Source organism: Desmodus rotundus, chromosome 4 (assembly GCF_022682495.2).
Source record: "Desmodus rotundus isolate HL8 chromosome 4, HLdesRot8A.1, whole genome shotgun sequence".
Classification (NCBI taxonomy): domain Eukaryota; kingdom Metazoa; phylum Chordata; class Mammalia; order Chiroptera; family Phyllostomidae; genus Desmodus; species Desmodus rotundus.
Genome location: NC_071390.1, coordinates 143,424,773 through 143,430,981, shown reverse-complemented (window position 1 = coordinate 143,430,981; position 6,209 = coordinate 143,424,773).

Here is a 6,209-nt window from a genome sequence, read left to right as displayed (position 1 = left end):
TTAATTCAATCCTTATAACACAACATAAAATAGAAATTATCTTGGTGTATTTTGTTCAATTATAAAAGGTTCAGACACAATTTTGGTGCTATAAAAACTAAAAATATTTTCATTTCATATCCATGAATACAAAACACTTAGAAAAAGACTGAAGAGGTACTTTGCCTAAACTCTGTGAGAAGGCTATTCTTAAGAAACAAAACGTAACTTACAGCATGAATTCCCACTTGAATCTGTTAAACAACAATAAAATCAAACTAACCTTAGGAATGGAAAAGCTGGATTTGTTTTTATGTTAAATTGAAACACCTCTTCCCCACGATCTAACTAGCATTGCCATTCACAGGATCAGAGGCTAGGAAATGAAGAGGGAAAACTTAATTATTTAAATATACCATGCCAATTGCTGTCTTCAAAGATATTAGATTAAAATAATTGGTCCATAAAAAAGCCTTTTGAGACCCAGGAAATCTCAGATCTACTTTCCACTAGTTACAAAACAGCATTCACAAGATAGATTTAAACCGAAGAACTGCAGCTTCCATCAGAAGATAATAGATCATCCAACAAGTGCCAAAGCAACACCATTACCGGAGGCAATGTGGAAATACTGTGTGGGGAGCTACTAACCACAGGAACTCCCCACTGTGCAAAACTTGTGAGCAACAGTCAACAATGAAGAGCCTCAAAACAATGAAATCAAGCAGATAAACATGGCACCTATTGTCTATAAAGGTTGGTTATCTCAAAAGATTATTATCTAGCTAAAAATAAAACATCCAAAAAACAGTTAACCTTTTAAAGGTCACTCAGTCGTTATTGTCACATGCAGGATTATAAAGTACACAGTGCAAGTAAATTAAGTCCACACCTCTGAAAAGATGCCCTTGTCTGCTACAATTTACTCAGTTTCTGTACTACTAAATGTAAATTACTTGCCAAATACTGGATGTATCTTAACTACATTTGTTTACCAGTTCTTTGGTCTCTGTCAAGCCTTTCCAGTTATATTTACTAGTCATTCTATTTTGTCTCAAGTATCAAACAGACCCTTACCCTTTTTTTCCACCATTCCTCAGGAAGCAGGCTGTAACTTCCACGGAATACCATTTCCATTAGTTTTGGAAATATTGAGAGGGAATCACCACACACAGAATAGCCCAAAACTTCTACTGCTCAGAGTCAGGGCATACCTTTGGCCCCTAATTGGACTGGTGTGCTCCCAGCATCCTCCATGTAACCATAGCTGTTAATTCACTACAAATGCCCTGAAATCCTGTCGTTCAGAATTTAGATTACATGAACTTCTGGTGTTGAAAAGAGAAAAACCTCTTACCTCTCGCCTCAGGTTGCCTTCCAAGTTTCTTGCTCCAGGATTGACCACTCTTAGGATGTCTGACAGCAGAGGCATCTATTTCCTTCAGGAGGAACCATAACCTCATCAAAGATAGGTGATTTGCTATAATTTCCTTTAAAATAAAAACAACCAATAATTAACCACCAACCGATGGTCTCACTTTAACATCAGCACAGTGGATACACCACCAATTGCCCAGTGCAGGTCAGAAGGAAAATCTTAGTTCAGTTTATTTTCAATATCACCTCATCAAAGATTGAAAGTCTACTCGAGTTCAACCTTATATATCATTCTGTTATTTGTAAATTTAAAATAGTCTGAAGGAATGTATACAAAACTTTTAATGGTGTGTCATCTGTGGATTACAGTCATTTTTTAATGTCATTTTTTTATATCTGAATTTTCTGATCTTCTTACAATAAATAGTCATTTGGGGGGGTAATTAAAACTTTAAAAGGAAGTAATATGAAAAAGAAAAAAAATTCTCTTGGCTTTGCATAACATAGCCTGGAGATGGTTGATGCTAGAAAATGGAAGGTAGAGAAAGTATTGAGGACCTGCCCTGGCCGGTGTGGCTTAGTGGATTGAGTGTTGGCCTGAGAACTGGAAGGTCACCCGTTAGATTCCCCGTCAGAGCACGTGCCTGGGTTGCAGGCCAGGTCCCCAGTTAGGAACACATGGGACACAATAAGTCAATGTTTCTCTCCCTCTCTTTCTCCCTCCCTTTCCCTCTCTCTGAAAATAAATAAATAAAATATTTTTTTTTAAATGGGAAACTGAATTGAGACAGTGGGGATAAGATATTTAAGTGGCAAAACTGACAGAAATAGTTGACATATTTGAACATAAAAAATGGTAGCAAATGTTTAAAGATGACATATTAGGGTATAAAAATAGTAGTGGATGTTCAAAGATGACTAAAAAATGAATGGTGCTACTTTAAGTAGGAGATGCAAGGAAAAGTATGTGATGAAGAGAGTGATGAAGTCAAGTCGGGACATGTGGAGCCTGAAGTACCTGTAGCGTATGCAAGCAGGGATTACTACTAAGATGTTGGATTGGGAGCCCAGGAGGAAGGCTGAACAGTGACTCAGACGAGGAAGTCATTGCCAAGGTGATGGCAGAAGTCCTGGTGGTGGGTGAGATTGCTGGAGAGAGTATGCAGACAGAGAACAAAAGAGAGCTGTGGAAAGGAATTCCAGGGAACACTCAGGTTCAAGGCATGAGCAAAAAACAAAGAGCCCAAGAAAAGGTTTTCTAAGAAGGAAAGAGCCACCCAAGAGAATGGGGTCATGGAAATGAAGGGCATGATGGCAACCACTCTCACTTCCTGTGGGCCAGGTTTTCCCCATGTTACCTGTAACCCTCCAACAACCTCACGTGGACGACATTGCTATGCATCCTGTAGAGAAGGAAACTGACATTCCTAGAGGATAAGAAATTTTCCCAGGCTCACATGACTATTATGCCAAACTTGCTGACTCTGAAGTCCATGCTCTTTCCTCACTATCATGCTCCTTTATTAGAATGCATTGTAAATGGCTCTGTCTGTCAACTGGCCTACATCAAGGTGGAATCTAGAATCTTGACAGAATTCTTCAAACAATAGAATAGCTGGGTCTTTTTGATATAGCCGTAAAGGGATACAGCCAGGGCCACCCTCCCCACTCCAGCCACAAAGAAGGGATTTGGAATGGGGTCCAGAACTCAGAGTGTCCAGGAAATATAGAAATATAGGGTATCCCCACCCTCACAAGTGGGGAGGGGGGTGGATAGGACATACAGAGCATGGCCATTGAGAGTTATTTTGCATATCGGTAACAGCAGGATAACTTCATACCTGATATGAAAAAATGGTTATTTTGCATATCAACAAGTCTAGCAGGGAGATGGTCGTGACTTTAACCCATGATATAACGGGGAGGCAGTTCCCTGGTTACAGCCTGCATGAGGACTTGGAGATGGTTCGCTCCGTGCTACTGGGCCATGCCTTCCTGGACTTACTATGGCAGCCCAGAAAGGTTGAGAACTGTGGGAGTGCTAGCAGGTGTAGCAAGTTGTGGGAGGAGTCAAAAATGGGGTTATGGAGGAAGATTTGTGCCAGGATTTAAACCCACATGCAGCCATGGGTTCTTTTTTCTTCTTAACCACCCAGTTTTGAGATCAGACAGGGGGTTCCCTTGACCACCCAGCTTAGGATGCAGGAAAGCAAGATGTAGCAGCCATGCAGAGCTCTCTCTGAGGGATTTGAAAGAATGCAGAAACACAATGCAGGGCTATGTGGGAGGACAATGTGAGACCTTGTAGGAAGGAAAGGTGGGGGAAGGACTCGTGCTGGTGGGCCATGAGAAGGTGCCATGTGGTTTTGGATTAAGAACTGGCGATCAGTGGCAGTGGCGACACAGCTGATGGTGCTGGGAACTGCAGGAGACCTGGCAGCCCAGCGCGGATTACTGAGAGGAACTGAGAGTCTAGCCGAGCTATGGATTTCTATTTCTTCTTCCTAAAATATGGTGCATCTCACTGGCCTGGTTGGGCAAAGGCGGGAAGGAAGGACTGTGGGTTTGTGGGTGTTTTAAGGGACTATGAAATTTTAACAGTGACATTCTGCCGTTACTCTAAACCTGTATAACTTTTGAATACATAGTTCCTTTCTTTTCACCAGATTATGACATTGAGAACCGCAATTCCTAAGGGCAGAGGGCAAGACAAACCTAGTACAGAAAGGCCCCAGGGGAGGGGGCTTGTTTCAGTAACAGTACCTCGGCGCCCCCATGGGTTCATTTGCTAACACAGCTACTACATCTACTCTAGCCTCTGTTCCAGGAGCCCTGTCTTCCCGATCCAGCAATTTTCTCCAGCTCTAAGACCAATGTACTCTTCTTCTTGGTTGGTCTACATACCTTTCCGATGCTTAGGTATGTTGTATTTTACCCCTGCAAATGCCTGAGTGGACCAGCTCAACATTTACTGACTATATATATATATATATATATATATATATATATATCTCAATCATTAGGAAATACCTCTAATTTCCTAAAAACAATATCTTTTGAGGAAAGTAGCCTTAATTTCTTACTAAAAAGACTAGCCCTGGCAGGTGTGGCTCAATTGGTTGCAATGTTATCATGTAAACCAAAAGGTCAGGGGTTCTATTCCCAGTCTACACACCTCTTGGGGTGTGTATGAGAGGCAACCAATCGATGTTTCTCTCTCACATCAATGTTTCTCTCCCTCTCTCCCTCTCTTCCCTTCTCTCTAAAATCAATAAGAGTGTCCTCCAGTGAAGAAAAAAAGAAAAAGATAAGACAAATTGAAAAATTAAATTATAAACAATAATTTTAGAGATCAGTAACAATTATTTAAACCAAAGAAATATTAAAAGTATTTGATGTATCAAGTAAATGCAGGATGTTCAATATGAACAGAATAGAGGTAATTACTTGCAAATGGATGAACACCAGTCAGAAATCACACAATTGTGCAACATAAAAGAAGCCAAGGTCTTCAGACTTAGACAGACATCATAGCTATTTTATGAAGAATAAAAATTAATAAAATTTTATGCTGGAAATAAAAGGAATTTAAGGGCATAGGTGGTCATACCTGATTTCTTAGACCATGGAATTTCTCCATAATTGGCAAATAACAATGCAAGAAAAAACGCTGAAGCTATTTATCTCTTAAGAGAGAGAAAATTTCAACATGAAGAGATCATGTAGAAAATAAATTTCAGATTTTCTTTAGAAAGTAAAGCATTCTAAATGTAAATATTGTTATTTTTGGCTAAAACTACAAAAGCTAAATGCAAGATATTTCATTATCCTGTCACCTTCAGATTTATACGAATTTTCTTGACTATGCTTTAATAAGATTGATATGGGTGATTCCAGATTTCTGATAGGAATTATACAAATAAGACTTAACTGATTTTACTGACATGACAGGAAAGTGACTTAAAGATTAATTAGGAATCCTCATTTCCTGGTTCATTTAGTCCCTTCCTGTAAGGAAGTCATATAGATACAAGGCATATAATGCTCTTGAGAGAAATTAAATTATTGGCCCAAGGACCAGGCCTCTAAACAAATGTGAATGTGTCTGTAGCTAATGAAGACACACAGCAGCAGGGACAGTGAGGCTTCCAGAAGCCACGGATATAGAAACACCAAAGAAACTTGATTCCAAGCTTCAATATTGTGTTGTTGCTTCTTTTTTCAAGATTTTATTTTACCATCAGTAAATCAGCAAACAACAAGTGTTGACAAGGATGTGGGGAAAAGGGAACCCTTCTGCACTGTTGGGGCAAATGCAGATTGATTCAGCCACTGTGGAAAGCAGTATGGAGGAGTTACCTGATAAAATTCTGAATCGAACGGCTTTAGGGCCCAGCAATTTCACTTCTGGGAATGTATCTGAAGAAACTCAAAACACTAATTAGAAAGACTACATGCAGCCCTACATTCACTGCAGTGCTATTTACAATAGCCAAGATTTGGAAGTAGCCCAAGTGTGTACCAGTGGATGAGTGGGTAAAAAAGCAGTGGTACATTTACACAATGGAAGACTAGTTGGCTGTAAAAAAGAAGGAAATCTTAACTGTGCAACAGCATGGATGGACCTGGACAGTATTATACAAAGTGAAGTAAGGCAGTCAGAGAAAACAAGTACTATATGATTTCACTCATATGTGGAATCTAATGAACAAAATAACAAACAACATAGAAACAGACTCGTAGAGAATGGACTGACAGATGTCAGGGGGAGGTGGATTGTGGGGCTGGATGAAAAAGATAAGGGGATTAAGAAAAAAAATAACTCATAGACACAGACAATAGCACTGATTACC